Source organism: Periplaneta americana, chromosome 14, assembly GCF_040183065.1.
Source record: "Periplaneta americana isolate PAMFEO1 chromosome 14, P.americana_PAMFEO1_priV1, whole genome shotgun sequence".
Classification (NCBI taxonomy): domain Eukaryota; kingdom Metazoa; phylum Arthropoda; class Insecta; order Blattodea; family Blattidae; genus Periplaneta; species Periplaneta americana.
Window position 1 is genome coordinate 41,946,257 of NC_091130.1, and position 6,227 is coordinate 41,952,483.

A 6,227-nucleotide genomic window follows, 5' to 3' on the forward strand; every position below is an offset into this window, starting at 1 on the left:
GTGACATTATTACAGTTAGATGAAGAGTTAGCTAAGTGACAGGAGACAGAAGACTGTGGCAAGATTAGAGTTAGAAGAGGGATTAGTTAAGTGACAGGAGACAGAGGACTGTGACAAGATTAGAGTGAGTTAGATGAGAGGTTAGTTAAGTGACAGGAGACAGGACTGTGACAAGGTTATAGTGGGTTAGATGAGCGGATAGCTAAGTGGCAGGGGACCGAGGATTGTGACAAAGTTAGAGTGGATTAGATTTGAGGATAGTTAAGTGACAGGAGACAGAAGCCTGTGACGAGGTTAGAGTGGGTTAGATAATTTATTATTTCAAACAGAGTGTAGTGTTTTTTAATATAATCCTTTTTAGTCATTTATTATTTATTTAATGCAGAGGTAATTTACAAATGTCATTAATCTTACAATGTCCAAAAGCAAACGAAACAAAAAATGTATAAAGACAATTGCAAGAGTACAACTCAAAGTAACTAGTTTAGAAATTAATCATTCATTTTTTAGTAACTTCAATTTGGGATTTCTAATTATAAAATTCTTTTACAACCTAGGGCCAAAATTATAACTGTTTCAGTTCAATGAGGATAAACGAAATACTTTATCTTCTTGTATCGTGGCCATTATCGAAAGATGCAATTTATGTTTATGATAGAAATTCAAGATTATATAGGCTTATATATAAATTTATTTGATAATTAAAATATTAGTTTATTTATAGTATTGGTATTTTAAACTTATTTTTTCACGTAATGATATAAATTGAAAAAAAAATGGTATTCTATGATTATCCAGCCTGTTCTATAATTCCATATTTTATTATAGGTTCAACTAAGGCTAAAAAAATATATTATGACTTCTAAGTCACGTGGAAGTCACTTTCATATGTGAATTTTTTTTGTTATAGAAATGAAAGGTGAGGCGCAGAAAACCAAGTTTGAAACGGCTCATTTGACTTCTGGAATAGCATGATGAACGTGGGCAGGGAACCTGGCCTGCGAACAAACAATGAGAGGTGGTGTACGAATACCATTAGCATGATGAAAAGTCAACCTGCGAGGTTGACGGACGGATAAACCGACGTACACCAATCAAATTTCAAGTCAACATAAACATAAATATAATACAAAGGGGGGAAACGAGTTTTCATTGGACGAGCAGGAAATAATGAGGAAATAGAGAAGGGGAGAGAAAAAAATAAGAAAAGAAAGCAGATTGGAAAAATGCAAACACATCATTCCCTTCCATTAGGGACAAGCAGGAGTGTACAATCAACATTATCTCTGGGAGGTCTGACCATTTCTGTACCAACCAATCAAATTTAAGAAAAGTATATGAATTTGACAATGGAGAAATGTTTTCATTGGATGAATTCTGAATGGAAATGGACACATAAATACATTATCATGTAAACAAGCTATCCTGAAGAGCCAACAATGAAGTCGCTGTTTTAGCACCTCCTATTTCAAAAGCTCGCCGCTAGAAAAAATAATCCATTTTATTTCATGTGTCAAGTGGTCTGCCTGAATGTTATTGTTATTACGATAAAAAATGGTTCCCCTTCATTTCGTATACAAACACCACAGAGAAAGTAATTTAATTTACAAGTAATTGTATAAAAACCCAAACACGTAGAATATTTCAAAGAAGTTTGTATTATGATACACACTTTAAAATATTGTGACGAGTACTGGAGTAAGAGTTCAATAAATTAAAAACACAGATCAAAGTAAGGATGTGTGAAGATTAATCGACTGTCCTTCTGTTGTATAGGTCCTTCCTTGTGTGCCCTTCCACGTACTATTAATTATTTTCTCAAGTTGATGGCTACTTCTAAATTTTGATAAATATGTTTTTGGTTGACCTGATTTTTCTTTTCGTACTCAATCTGTTACATCTTCTGTTATTATCTTCCTCAGACATTCTTATTACATGATAATAAAGTTAATTTAATTGTTAAAATTGTAATTATAGTATTGGTTTGAAGTGTAAGTAAGACAAAACAATCAAGTCAGAAGACTTGATAACAGTTAAATCGCATTCCGAAAGTCTCAGATTCAAATTCCGAGTTCAGCAATCTGATCCAGGCTTTAAGTTTCTTAGATTATAAAATAACTATGAATCTAGTTACTTACAACGTAATTTTGGATTGGTTTCCATTTTGCTAGTACAAAAGAGATATGAATAATGTTTCACAAGACCGGAATCCCTCTTTTTCCAACTGACCGTAGACGGCAGCAATTCAAGATATCATTTCAGATAAACGACAACCACGATTTGACTATTCAGTTAAGAGATTATGAAACAATTTTACTCGAAATGTAAGATTTGAAAACAAAATTAAATTTTAAAACTCTGCTATGTTATTAAAAATAAATTCACTTCATATATTTGTGTTGCATAGGTACATACTCTAATGGAAAAATTATTGAATTTGTAATATTACATCCTGAGTAGGACCTGGTGCATTAAGATTCATTGAATATTAAAAGGAAAATGTGCTCAGGTTATGGAAATTTGAAAGTAATTTAAATCAAAGCACTTCTATGAATATAATGTTATATTGTATTTTGAGATTAATTAAGTAAGAAACATTTTGACTGAAGTTGACTATGAAATAGATAGAATTCAAACATAATAAAATATCAAAATTTATGGCACAACTTTGTGTTATAAAACAATACTTCTATGCTAAACAAGCACTATTCCTTGGTTTGAAAAGTGTGATTTTAAGCAAGATATTCGCTAATATTTTCATCTTAAAATTTATTAATCTAAGTGTATGCTAAATTCGCTCAGGTGGAGAGAGAAATTCTCTGTTTTAGGGGAGGGTAATCTCTCCCCCGACTACATCCTGAATTAATTACTGACAGTATATATTTTTTGGGGGGGAAGTCTGTTTCTTGTCTTTCTGTGAACAGTTTGAAAAAAAATTGTTTTACAATTTTCGGCCTTTTCCAACGCTAGAACTATTTTCAATTCTTCTGCAGTAGGTCTGTCAAGTTTGTAATCCATCCAAGAGCAATATGCCTTTTACCCCCTCACTGCTACTTTTATTCTTGGGGCATCTGCTGCTGTGATTGTCCAGTCTTCACTATCACGATGAAGTCTGGCGAACACTAAAGTATTACTAATTTTAATCGAGTTTTCTTCGGAGATTTCTGCGTTTTAAACATACAGTTTTTATTTCTGCTATTTTCACTCAACCTAATTTATGGATCTTTCTCCCACATAGGCAATGAAATTTCCTAAATAATTGAAAGCATAAACTTGTCCTAGTGTTTGTTTACTGTTACTGTTAAGTCAACTATCTGAAGACAAGTCTGAACCCTCACAAGGCGGCATCACTTATGAGGCAACTAGGAGTAGGGTGGCCAATTCCTTTCCACAGTTTGCTTACTGATGACTATTATAATTCTCGATGGATTCACTCCTTTAAATGTCACGAATTTTTTTGCCATTATTGATATTCTTAATCCGTATTCTGTTATAATTTTGATTATCCTAAGTATATCTTCCTGTTGTATATGTGTAGATAGCAGGATACCTGATATTTATTACTTTTCCACTTTCTTACTATTTCATTCTTATGCATATTGAAGAGTGTGTGTGAAAGTAGAAATACTCGAAACATTCCTGTATTGATCTTGATTGGGTTTAATAAGTTACATTTGTCAGAAATTAATAACACAAATAACGTGTTTCTGAGTAATTGTTAATTGGATTTGAAGAGCATACTGTAAGAGCAAGTGTATTCATTGCTCAGGCCTAAGACCACTTTGTGAATTGAAATGATGATGGTGATGATAATGGTGATCAATTTTAGGCACTGTTCATACTATTCCCAAAATGCTTATTATGTTCTTCCTAATTGTGACCCTAAGAACGTGGTTCACTCTTATATACAGTAGGCTATTCTTAATTTGACCACTCTATAGTTACGTGAAAATTTTTCGTAATTATGTCTTCGGAACAAGTAAAATAATTGCATTTCATTGTAAAGGAAGCCGCTTGTAATGAATTAAATTCCCTGTTAAACAATTTACACTTTGTTATCAGGGTAAATCAGTGATGAACAGGACGGGAACATTACGAATGGCTTTCATAAATCAGAGACGCACAACACCCTGGTTGCAAAAAGTGAAGCTGTTATAAATTTAGATTCCTAACCATCAATTAGGCCTCTCTATTTGTCCACCCGTAATTGTTTTATGGCTTGATTTATCTGCAATTTTATGCTAATGAATAATACCCATAAACAAGGCGGCCTGTATCCATTGCTGCCAACATCTCAAAACAAAAGAAAATGAAAGTTTCGTTTAAGTACACTTCAGAACATTGAAGAAAGGAAACGGTTCAACTGATGCAACAGACGGAAAAGAAACTAGGCTTTGGACAATGTAGAACAACACTTCGAATCTAGTTAGCCAGGTAATATCCTAAAAATTAACACAGTAAAGTACTCGAAAAGTTAACCAGTTGATATATAAGTCTTAAAAGTGTATATAGAACAATGAATAAAAATAAACATTTATGCCGCTATAAGTTCGATTGTTTGTTAAAGAAAATTGGCATCTTCAAACCATTCTGTGCTTGTACATATTTATTTATGTGTATTACCAAATCTAAAGTACTGCGATGTTGTAAAATTGTATTTCCAAATTCTGGTGAAAGCGCTAGTTTGCAATATACGATATATAGAAATTAAGTTGTTTCTGTTTTGAATAATTTCAAGGAAAAATTGTTCCGGGGCCGGGTATCGAGCCCGGGACCCTTCGCTTAGCGCGCGAACGCTCTACCGACTGAGCTACCCCAGGAAATATACACGACACCGTCACAATTTTTCCTGTGCACTCACAGTTGAGTTCTGGTGTCTTGTCAGCTCATGTGAGTTGTGTGGATATAAAAAAGGAAAAATTGTGACGGTGTCGTGTATAGTTCCTGGGGTAGCTCAGTCGGTAGAGCGTTCGCGCGCTGAGCGAAGAGTCCCGAGATCGATACCCGACCACGGAACAATTTTTCCTTGAAATTATTCAAACCTGCTTTACAGGGAGCTACTACCTGAAAGCCAGATTTGTATGTTTGTTTTGTTTTATATTTCTGTCAAAGCTTTTCTTTTCTTTCCCCCCCCCCCTTCGTCTTCCTATTCCAATAAAAATAAATTGAACTTGCATTGCAAGTTATTTATTAATTTACTTTACTTATTGTCCATACCTGTGGAGTAAAGGTTAGCGCGTCTGGCCGCGAAACCAGGTGGCCCGGGTTCAAGTACTGGTCAGGACAAGTTACCTGGTTGAGGTTTTTTCCTGGGGTTTCCCTCAACCCAATATGAGCAAATGCTGGGTAACTATCGGTGCTGGACCCCGGACTCATTTCACCAGCATTATCACCTTCATAACATTCAGACGCTGAATAACCTAAGATGTTGACAAAGCGTCCTAAAATAACCTGCTAAAAATTATTTATTTATTTATTTTTTTTTTCATACATTTATGTCTTCGTTTCATATTTGCAGATATACTTTTGTTGCTAACTTGCTCATTTTGTAAATTTAAATTTTTAATTTCGCTTCAATCATACTTTGAAACTATACAAAATAACTCAATATAACTCTAACTACAGCTTCTATGCTGCTTTGTATGTATTAAAAAGTTGGGAAAATTATGTAAAATATCCGACAGTTATACAATTAAGCTATGAAAGCTTGCTTGTGGTATTTACTCGACTTAAAGCCAGTCAACTTTTTCCTTTGGGGTTTCGTGAAGACAGGATAGTATTTTGGTTAAACTGAAACAATTGCCAAACTGTATCCATGTAAAACAAGCTATGAAAAATGACTTGATTTCTCTACTTTCTGTTATGGAATATGAATTAAAGCAAATTTCATCTTAGAAAATAGTCGTGGAAGTAAATGACATTAGTATCAGATGCATCTTCATTAATATTAACGATACTTACTATGATGTGTAATAGATTTGCTTTTGTTGTTGCTAAGACCAGATGTTAATTCTTAAATGTTTTCATATGTGAAACAACATTGTAATTAATACTAAAATCACAAAATATATTATTATTTAAGTTATTTAGTCATTAAGTGTACTGTAGACCTATGCAAACCAAAATGTATCAAATCCAAAATTAAATTTCCAAAAACTTTGGAATAAAATGTGGAATAGCTTAAAATTTGCCATAAAAATCACAAAAAAGTTTAGGTAAATCCTAAA

The 6,227-nt window shown here is 33.4% G+C and overlaps 1 non-coding gene across 1 annotated transcript; it reads right to left on the minus strand.

Moving 5' to 3' along the window:
- Nucleotides 1–4,747: 4,747 nt before the first annotated feature.
- Nucleotides 4,748–4,821, minus strand: TRNAS-GCU (transfer RNA serine (anticodon GCU)). The gene has a single exon. It is a non-coding gene; the product is annotated as a tRNA-Ser (tRNA).
- Nucleotides 4,822–6,227: the final 1,406 nt, after the last annotated feature.